The sequence below is a fragment of the Kogia breviceps genome, chromosome 6 (genome assembly GCF_026419965.1).
Source record: "Kogia breviceps isolate mKogBre1 chromosome 6, mKogBre1 haplotype 1, whole genome shotgun sequence".
Lineage (NCBI taxonomy): Eukaryota > Metazoa > Chordata > Mammalia > Artiodactyla > Physeteridae > Kogia > Kogia breviceps.
The window spans coordinates 90617739-90629330 of NC_081315.1; the positions used below are offsets into that span (position 1 = coordinate 90617739).

Consider the following 11592-nt stretch of genomic DNA (forward strand, 5'->3'; position numbering starts at 1 on the left):
TTTTTTTGAGACTGTAAAACTGGCATTATCTGACAAGATTTAAAATGGAAATGCCCTTGAACTATTAATTCTACTTCTTTCAATCTGTCTACTTGCTTAAATCTATCCTTCAGTTATGGTCTCATAATGAATGAATGAATGAATGAATGAATAAATAAATAAATATAAATATATATATATATATATATATATATATATATATATATATATATATTTTTTTTTTGGTCAATCCAACCCTGCTTTTATTTCAAGAGATTTTCTCCTTGGCTGACAGGAGCTCAGGTTTAAGGATACAGGAGTTCTGCTTGGCCCCCACGGCCTTGATGTCCTCTAGAAAGGTCACCCCCACATGAAAGCCCAGGAGGGCTGAGGGCATCAACCCACACTCTTTCAAGGCCAGGTTCCCGTCCTCCGATAACTTGTGTGCTTTGGAAGCCAGCAGCTCCAATGCAGCCAGTCGCTCTGCAAGGCCTCCAGGATGAACTCACGCAGTACCGTGAGTGTATTTTGCATCTCTCTAGCTCCTCCTTCTGCACTGCCTTGGTGCACACCACGCCAGCCCCTCCTTAGCCTCAAACCTGAGCCTCTGCTCTGACTTGATCTTCTCTGCTGTGAGGTTGAAGAAGACCCGGCAGGAACTGAGAGGCCAGGGGTGAGCGCGGGAAGGTCCGCCCCACACCGGCTCTGGGTGCAGCAGCTACTCCTGGTGCCTCTCCACTCTCCGGGGCTGGAACAGGGCGGCCTTGCTCAGCATGCAGAACTCTTCAGGGCGCTCTTGATTGGAAGCTGGAAGCATCGCCTTCTGGAAGCCACCGGCCTCAAAAACTTGTGGGTCCCTTCCAGGCTATAAATGTGCTCCTGAAACACCTTGTTCTATAGCTTGATCTCCCGGTACTTCTCCTCCGGATGCAGAAGGATATTGTCCAGGTTTTGGCGATGGGGTCCATACCCAGCTTCACCCTGTTGCAATTACCGGGTCGGTGAAAAAGTGGAGAGAGAATGATCCATTTGATGTGGGCATCCCTCTGGTCCTTCCTCGCAGTGAGCCCTGTGAGTGGTCGGTTGAAGTACACTCCAGGCTCAGCCATGGGTAGAGGATTCTTTGGGTTCGAGCACCTTGTTGGTGCCTGGGGCCTCCAGCCTCCCATTCAGAGTTTCTTCAGCTCTAAGTTCCTTTCTCACCTGGCTCTGAATGGAATTCTGTGTTGGGGGTCCCCGGTCCTTGAGTTACTTATGCTCAAGTCGACTACAGCAGCTGCTGCCGCCATCTGCGCCTTATCGATGGGTCCCTGGCTGGAGACTACAAAAGAAATGTGTACTAATGATATATCATTTATAGCATCATCGGTAATTGTGAAAAACTGGAAACAAACTAAAAATTCAGCAAAAATATAGTGATTAACTGTACACTACATGTGTTGCATTGCATAGAAGACGTCAAACAAATGACACTGCTTATCATAAGGCATACTGTTATATTTATAACATCAAGGGAAAAAGAAGCCCTAGCCAATTACAATTATAAAATAAAATCAATTATAGATCATACATAAACTTCAGAGATATAAAATACAAAAAATCTATATCTTAGAAACAATTAAATATAGTTTACCAGAGGAGACTTTAAAATACTGAGTTGTTTCATATATATTGCAGTTGTTCTAAAATAGTTGGGTGTGTGCATGCATGTGTGTGCACATATATGCATAACAAGTTGTGTGCTGCTAAAATTTAGAGAATTGACTTTTCCCCTGCAATGACCACCCCCCAAACCCCTATTTATAGTGTTTGTCAATTTCATAGTGTATATATTTCCACTATGCCTTATTTCAAGCTACCAACATGATGTGACTTATGGGGATTTGGGAAAAGATGCACACAGTTGGCTTTTGTAAGCCAGTATGCGACAGCTCCAGCATATTACTGCAAATAGTTATGGATACAGTCCAGGACCTTTTTAATTTTCTATGAATGTATCTATGTATCTATCTACATGCATATATCTGTGTGTATTTATATATGTATGTCTAAATATGCATATGTGTTTTTTAGAAAAAAGTCTGTATATATGTTATGGAATTTGGTATAAATTTGGAGTTGTTTTCTTGACAGATCTCTGTTTAACAAGCACAACACTCTAGGATGTCCCCTTTCCATCCATAAAATATATTTACCGTTGTTGCCCAAGGCAGCCTGAAAATTAGTGATTAGTAGTTCTCTCAATTATGGTCATGAACTCCTCCCACCAAAAGAGTCGGGTGCTTAACAACATTCTATTGTTCCCAAATCTGTTTAAACTGGTGGCACATTTTCTTATAATTGGTTCATTTATTTAACAATCAGACATGCTTATAAAATGTGAATGAAAAAGAAATATTGTTGTTTCTCTGAAAACAAAATTAAATAATTTTATGTAACCTAATGTCAAATTTAAAAAAAAATATTGCTCTCATTTTTGGAGGAGACAAAAAATAAATAAAATTTGGGGAGATATATATATATATATATATATACATATATGCATATATAAAAGTCTAAAAAGATTCTGCATTCAAATTATTTTTAAAGGGTTCTTAAGTACTCACTTCCCTTATATCAGAAATGGAAGTCAAAGATGTGCTTTATTCAAGAACGTAATGATGTTAAGAACATAGTAATAATCTCAAAGAAAAGACCTTGATTGTATGTGGTGGCTTTGTAAAGTGTCAACGGAGTGCCAGGCTGTACTTGGTTCCTCAGAGCTCCCTTTCCGGTATGTTTCTGGTTAAGGTAGTCCACAAGAGACATTTGTGCACTAGGTTTAGAGGATTGAAGTAAAGCAGCAGCCATATTGGTTTTTTTCAGAAGTTTGGGTCAGTGTCATCAGGTACTTTTATAGCTGACTCATTTGATGGCTTACCTTGTCAGCATGGGGTTGCTGCTGATCCTACAGCTACTCCAGATGTTCTTTGATCCTCCTTCAGATTCTGACTCTTGAGTCAAGTGTGGGGTTAGCTCCAAGATGAATGATGACAGCTTCTCCTGAAGGACACCCACATCGTCAAAGTTAAACTTAGTGAGAACTGACTCAGCCTCCAATCTTTAGGTGAGTTCCTGTATATGCTTGTAGGGTTCCTATTGTTCACACTTATCTTCCGTTTCCAACAGCCTTGAAGCCTGCCTTGAAGAAGTCGAGCCACAGAGTTAGACATAAAGACAACTGGTATACTGTATTTCCAAATATGATATAACAAACTCAATTTATTATCTTATGATTGCCATTTTAACTGTTTTTTTTTTTTTTTTGTTCTATTTAACTGAAAACCACTGATCATTACGGCACCAGATAACACAGCTTCTATATATACTCTAATACTCAATAAGGGTCATGTCAAGTTGGAAAAAAAAGCTTCACTATTACAAAGCTGAAGATTGTACAAATTTTATTAAGAAAAAAAAACTTTTATAACATCAATTTGGCAGCATATATCTTATCTTTAGTCTTAAAAAACTGTATCCTAAAATCTAACACATTTCCACTATTTAACCTAAAAGGATAGTACTTCATCTAAAGATGTGTGATTTAAGATGTTCATTTCATTACCCTCAATTAAAAAAAAACAAAGAAACATATATATCTCTGATAAAATAAGAAAATAGTTAAGTAAATTAAGCCTGTATGATAAAATATTTAGAAATTATTAAAAGAAGTGTCTAAACTGTAGGAAAATATCAGTGATATAATTTAATTAAATCATTAATTTAATATTTTAAATGTCAGTACTATGATCATTTAAAGAAGGATATCAAACTGCATTTATGGATATAATAACAATTTGTATATATATGTGCACTTCTGGGTTTAAGTTTGTGAATGAATAAAAGGCTAAAAGAAAATATTTCATAATATCAAGATAATTTTATCTGTGAATGAGGATATAATAGGTGATACCGTTGTATGTAAATTCTTCATTTTGCAATTTTTAAAATTTTCCATTTCCATATCTCTATTGCTTTTATGATAAAATATGTCAAACAATTTTTCAAAATATATTAGAATAAGAAAAGATACAGCTTAAAGATACTTTTTGTTTTTTTATAACAAACCACTATCATTTGTGACACAAAATTATTTTATTATTATTTCTTCAGTCCCAGAGTGTATTATGAAATGTGGATATTTTAGCATCTCGACAGCCTCATTATTTTTTATTCATACTTAGAATTATTGTCCTAGGGGTATACTTCTTCTCTGTAAATTCACAGGAAAGATAAAATACCCTCAATTTATTAATCTACATATTTTTTTAAACTCTGGGATTAGTCATCCCTCCATAGAATTTTGGCACAGCTCTCTAATCTCTAATCATCCCTGCCTTAACACAAAAAAAATCTATGCCTCGTGTAACACTGAATCAGTGAAGTGTGCTTCCTCTCTTCATAATCATCCACTGTGATGGCTAGACCATGTACCTCAAACTCGAAACACTTTAACTTCCAAATTGCATTTTTCAGTCATATTCTCTTTTTTCTTATGCTCTGAATCCAAATAGGCCAGATATTAGGTCATACCATTTTCTGATAGTCTACTGAGACCTTTTGGTTTTATGCATTTTCTTTTCTACAGTAAGCCCCATGATTCACGACTTCAATATTTGTTTGTCAATATTTTGCCCCCTCTTCTTCTTGAGTTTTCTACTCAGACTATAGGTCAAGTAAATCATCTTTTCTCTCTGAAACTGTACCTAAATCATTCATCCTGATTCCTCTATCCTACCCATCCCGCAATGCAAATATATTAGCCCTAATTTCTGTCTTGCCATTAGCACTTCCTGACAATTCTTTCTCTTGTCTGTAGTTTGATCATTCCCAAATTCCCTTCAAATTTCTTTTACTCAATGTCAAATTCATTGTTTAAGCAGAAGGGCTTTATCCCCTATTTTCTCAAGAAAATATAGATAATCAACAAAGTATAATCTCAAACTCAACCTCAAAATTAATAATAGTCTACATTCCTCTCATCTCAGGAAACAAATACCACATCTCCTAACCAAGACCAATCTGACCAACAATACTCTTGCTTCCCCTATAAGCTTATAACTACACAAATGTATTGCTAAATGTTCATCTCTCCCCATCTCTACCAATAATTTATCACTCCAAACTTAACCATTTATAACAACACACTTTTATTATCTTTCTTTTGTGGTTCAGAAATCCACTGTGACTTGACTAGGTGCCTCTTGCTCAGAGTATCTTGCGAGGCTGTAGTCCAACAACAGGAGAGCTCTGTTTACCTCCAGGCTGGATTGAGTGAAGATTGGCTTCCGAGCTCACCCTGCTTTCTGAGCTATTGGTTTTGCTCTCAGAACCATTTTTCCTTTCTCATAAAAAGATGCATTTGACACTGAGTAGTTTTCCCAGCCTGCATTCTGACTGTAGAAGTTTTGGGGGTCCCAAATGCCTTTTTTTCAGTTCAATTGGGTGGTGATGTTTCTGTATATAAATAAGTGTTTAAAGGACTTTGTGGGTCTTTTATAAATCTTCTTGGGGTTCACTCTATTAGACAAATCTCTTAGATAGAAGTCTATCTCTACTTTTGATTCCTGTTGAGAGGCTGAAGGGCAACCCCTTTAGAATTCATAGAGTCTCTATTGTTTGATTGAGAGTATCTTTGTAGCACACCATTAATCTCTTTAAAGGGCCTTTTATGTGACTGAACAGTACTCTGAGGCACCACCTTTGATCTTTCTGAGATCCTAATAAAAGATTTTACAGTCACACCTCTAGCTTCAGCTTTATACGGTATTTTCCTCATAGTGCCCTGGATTTGATCTTTGCTGGAGACTTTTTTAAATTTTAGCACTGAATTTTAGCACTTTTTTTTTTTAAAACCATCAAGTTCTAGATTCTTTTTATAGCAGTCTTCTCTCAACTTATTTCTTTCCTTTCATGTTTTACCCTAAATAATAAAATAAACCAAACAGCACCTACCACAAGGCTTTGAAATCTCCTTAAGTAGATCGTCTAGATCATTAGGCACAAGTTCTGCTTTCTGCATAAGTGCAAATGACAGTGTTTATTAAATTTCTCCCACTATAACAATGATTGCCTTCTCTTCAGTTTTTAGTAATATTTTCCCTACTCATCCACAGGCTCCTCAACATCTTAAATTCTATGAGCAGTGTGTTTGATGCCCTGTAAGCCTTCACAAAACTCCCTCAATATTCACTGCCTGGTTCCAATGCCACTTCTACATAGAGGTTAGGGGAGCATCCCAATTCTAGTTACCAAAATCTGTATTAGTTATCTATGGCTGCATAAAAATCACCCTGATCTGATTCTTAAAAAAAAATGAACATTTGATACTTCATAGTTTCTGTTGGTCAGCAATCTGGGTACAGCTTAGCTGGGTGGTTCTGTCTCTGATCTCTCAAGAATCTGCAGTTAAGCTATTGGCTGAGGTTGAAGGTATCTCAAGAGTTCTCTCAGCTAGATTCTGCTTCCAGTCTCAATCACAAGCTGCTTATAAAATGGCAGGTGGATGGTCATGAAGTAAATGGGCAAGAGAGCAAGAGAGAGCCCCTAAAAGGGAAGCCACAGTCTTTTTATTATATGATCTCATAATTGACATCCCATCCTTTCAGCCAAATTCTATTAATTAAAAGCCAGTCAATAAAGCCAGCTCACACTCATAGGAGGAGAACAGTATACAACCCCTCCTTTTTTTTCTTCTGTCCTGGTCCTGGATGCAGGAGTCTGGTTGAAGGGCCTCAGCCTGATCTGAGGGTAGGAGCCTGATCACATCCAGTGGGCAGACAAGTCAAATTCTGGTTTTGGTCTGGTATATTCTTTCTGGTTTCTGGTAAGACCGAGTTCCCTTCCTCCCTTCCTGGAAGCCCAGGGAAAAATCCTGGGCATCTGCAGGTGGCAGGAGACATCTGTAAGGCCACCCATTTTGTCCCTTCTCCTTCCCCTCTTCTTTCAATCTGGCCTCCTTTCCTCCCTTTGAAATCTTTGAAGACCTGAGATATTACCATTTACTCTGTTATTACTCAGATCTGAAGTCCTGTGTCTCTGTAGGAGGTTTTCTGAGAGACTGAAACCTTGTATTTAAGGGAGTGTCTTATTAGGACGGCCAGGCCTGTGTGTGTTTTATACTTTGTGTTCTGTGTTGTGATTGGTGATGGCCATTCTGCCTTGTGAAATGGGATAACCTTGTGTGGTCACCATATTGTTTAGACTCCAGAGAAAGTTGGTTTAGGTAAAACTCTTGAAAACTGGTTTGAAAGCTAGTTCTTTTTGCATATACAGTTAGTAAAAGCAAGTTTGATCAAAAGTATTTTCACAATTCTGATTCTGAGGGAACAAGTCCTACTAAGAGAACTAGATTTTTCTCTCCTTGTGCCTTGAGACCAGGGCTCTCAGGAACACTTATCTTAACTAGGCCATCTCTAATTCCTGAAATTGAGGAAAAAATGGGAAGAAGCCTTTAAAAATTTTACTTATTCTAACTGTTATTTATAAACTAGTGAATTTTATACTATGATATCTGATTCATGACTAAGTTTATAAAATGAAACTGAATCTCTCATTGTGTCTGTCTAGATATATGTATGTCTCAGTCTATCTTTCTGTCTTTGGATAATATTGCTGAGGTTAACTTGTAAATGAGCTCTATTTAACAGGCTTAAAGAAAACTAAGTGCTTACAAATCAAACAATTCTAAATACAAGAGGAATTAAGCTAAATGAACTGGGAAATATTCAGTATTAAATTAATACCTGGTATAAATGTTTAAGTTTGTTGATCTAATTAATATAGATGTCTTTAGAGTCATCAACATTAAGTATAATACTTTTATTGTACCTAGGTTTAATAGAAGTTAAATAAGGTCTTGTTATATCTGCTGCAAGTTTGTCAGCAAGGAAAGTAACTCAGTGTGAAGAAACTTTTAAGGAAGGAAAATGCAAATGAGATAAGAGCTTTGGGTAAACTTTTTAGGAACACAATAAGATACTGAAACATTAATTACTGAGCATTAGCTTCCTTTTACAGAGAAACAAAAGGTTTAGAACTATTAATAGATATGTTTGGTGCCACACTGAGATATTTTCTATAAGAAAGCACATTTTTCAAGAACTTGTTTGGATTTATGTTTACCAATCTACAGAGTGTTGATATAAAGGATAGTTCATGGTTGCTTAAGGAAAATAGGATGTGTATTTTTAGTAAAAAAGGTAAGGAATGAAATTGCATTTTATTAAGGGAAAAGGAAGTAGGTCTTACTTACAGGTGGCTGTTTCTGGATGGAGAAATAAAGTGATGGATACAGAAAGTGATAAAAAGGTTTGTGGAAAGTGGACCCCGAGAAAAGAGTTCTGTGCATGGTCAGGATTGACTAAGTTTAAAATAAATTTAATTGAGTAATGAAATTTTAAAAGAAAGCAGTTGCAAAACTTGAATTTGGCGTTTGTCTCTCTTAGGAGGACAAGATTTCTTAAAATGTTGAACTGTGTTTGATAACAGATTTCAAGTTTCTCTACCATTTTTTTTTTTTTTTTTTTTTTTTTTTTTTTTTGCGGTACGCGGGCCTCTCACTGCTGTGGCCTCTCCCGTTGCGGAGCACAGGCTCCGGACGCGCAGGCCCAGCGGCCACGGCTCACGGGCCCAGCCGCTCTGAGGCATGTGGGATCTTCACGGACCGGGGCACGAACCCGCGTCCCCTGCATCAGCAGGCGGACTCTCAACCACTGCGTCACCAGGGGAAGCCCTATTTACCTTTTAAGTGATCTGTTTTGCATTTGCCTTTGAAATAGTTATTGTTACTTTGGCTAAGTGAATAACTATTATTCCATAGTGACCTGTCATCCTTTCTGTTTGAAACCCTTTTAGATATGTTTTGACAAAACTTCCTAAATCAAATTATGATGAAGTCCTTTTGACCTCTAGCTAACTTTGGGATGCTTCAAAGAGCCCCTGAAACATTTCAAAGAGAAACATTAAACTAATTAAGCTCATTTGGTATGTTAAATTATATGGGAAGTATTGTCAAATGAGTAATAAATTTTCTTAGGTTATCTAGTATGGTAAATGTTACTAATATAGATATCCTAGAAATTATACGGAGTTCCTGAAATTCCAATATGTCCTGGTAAAATGTTATCAGTCATAATTCTAGTTATTATCTTAAAGTGTTGTATGTAACAGCAGTAACAAAGTTTCTTTGTCAGTTGCATTGTAATCAGATTTAAATGTGCCTTCTTAAGTCTTTTGTCATTATAGACAGTTACAGTTTCACTCTAATGCCTTTGCAAAAATGCTTATTCTTCAAGAAGATTTATAGAAAGGACTTTAGAATATATACAAGTTTCTGACTTTCAGACTGTAATGCTGAACTGGGTAAGAAACTGAAGATTTCTAATGAAAAAACTGATGGTTTCATAAAGGTGTTAACAAAAAGGATTAGTTATATAGGACTGAGTGAACTGGTGAATATGTTATAATTTTTATGATTTCTATCTGAAAAATTACCAGTTTAAATCTGTTTTTTCCAAGTATGTGGAAACCTTCCCCTCAAACTCATTGTGACTTACAGAAATTTGATAAATTATACTTTCGTAAGCAGAATTGAAGCATTTATCTTTTTCTCTCTATCTGCTCCCTCCAGAGATTGGAAACTCTTAGGTTCCCAGGAGCTTTGTCAGATAAATTAGGAAGGCTACTATACTAGCAGGTACAGAAATCCCAAGGTATTTTAGAGACATCGAAAGGGAGGAATTCACCTACATCTGTTACGCAAAAATCTGTGAGAAGCCCTTGGTGTCACTTTCCTAGAACTGAGACATCTTTTAAAAGTCCGAAGAGTTTCAGCGAGTAAAACATCTATATGATCAATTACAGTTATATAAATCATCAGGCCAATTATTGAGACCAGACTTATTTTGCAAACAAATTAGTCTTAATTTTGTTACTTTTGGTAGAAAAGAGGGTAATTTTAGAGGGAAAAATATTATGTTTCAAAGAATGTTAAAACACAGTTTTGTTAACAGAGATCTGTATTTACTAAGACTCACCTCCCAGATAGTTCTTTGTTGTTATGTTATATTAATGTAAAGGTTAATTGAAGGACACTCTAAGTTTGTTTCTGAAGATTATCTCAGTAATCTATCGTTGGATGAAGATCAGATGCCCCAAGACCTACAACCGGGGGATTATGTATACTAGAAAATACATAATTTAAAAAACTATCTCCAACTTGGACCAAAGGACCCTTGTCAGGGACTTTTAACTAGCTCATGCACAGTGAAACTGAAGGGAATTGACCCTTGGATTAATTTCCACTCACAAAGGCCCCTGAACTGGACTGGTCTGTAGAAAGGATGGCTGGCCTCAAACTCACCTTAAAACAACACTCAGAGGAGAAACTGCACTCACACGAGGATGAGAAGAAGACAACATCAAAAGTAGTCAGCTTGCCCAAGATCCTCTACCTGACTCGTATGATCATTTATAATGTTTTCTTGACTTCTTGGACCCTTGCATATGAATCAAATGTTTTCCTGTCATGAGCACGATCCTATGCTAGTTTTAAAATCAATCCAATTGTTGGTTTTGTGGCCAGTTACCTGTGTCTAGTATTTCTGGGTTACCTTGGTGAATTTCTCCACTCCAAGGCTCTAACTGGTTGGCCCCGAGGAAATTTACTTTAAAAGAAAAATTATAGTCATGTTCAGGTAACTATTTATATTACTAGGTGGAATCCCCTCACCTGGTCAATTAATAATTCCTGCTCTGATCCTGCCCATAAATATGAGTTTTCTTCAATTACTCAAGCTCAATCAGAGCAACAAGCAAAGTTTTAACCAAGGAACAAGACCTCCCACAATCATGGGATGGATTTATGTAGTTAATACTAGGCTATGGTAATTTAAGTTTAAAGGCGTCTCTATGTTGGGAAAAATTAAAGTATGCTAAGGATAGTCAGTCTAGTAATACTAGGAAACTAGGCTGGGTGCCTTATGGAAAATGCCAATATATAATTTCCCTTAAAGATAAGGATTGGTACAGAACAGACTAAGTCAAACAATGTCGGATATACTAGGCTGCACCTAATGGAAGTTCTTGACTTATATGTTTGCTTATGACCTTATTAATCTGCTAGCTATATTGTTTTTTTATATTTCCTATTTCACAGAATTGTTGTTTCTTGCATTAACAAATGTGTGACTGAGCCTCTGATAAAATGATGATACACAGTACCATGTAAGATCAATGATGGTAATAGTGTAAGTCTAGATATGGGAAGAAGCAACAAGAGGGAATATTTTCCTGGACCATAAAAGACTAGATTAGACAGGTGATCCTGAGACATTTTGCCTACTCGTAAGGCCTAGTCCAATGATAGCAGCACGTTGAGTGGCCTGTCAGTGAAATCTTTGCCAGACCTGGAAATAAGCATTCCTAGCACCATAGGATGAAATGGTCATGAAACGCCCCCCAAACCATGGTCAAATTCATGACCTAGAAGGGGCTCTGCCAACTGAAAATTGCCATCTGCCTCTGCAAGTATTAAGTCAATGGTCACTGCTGCCACTGACCTTCAACACCCCC

General features: G+C 36.9%; 1 pseudogene; it reads right to left on the bottom strand.

Moving 5' to 3' along the window:
* Positions 1 to 247: 247 nt before the first annotated feature.
* On the bottom strand, positions 248 to 6040 carry LOC131758185 (UBX domain-containing protein 6 pseudogene; annotated as a pseudogene).
* Positions 6041 to 11592: the final 5552 nt, after the last annotated feature.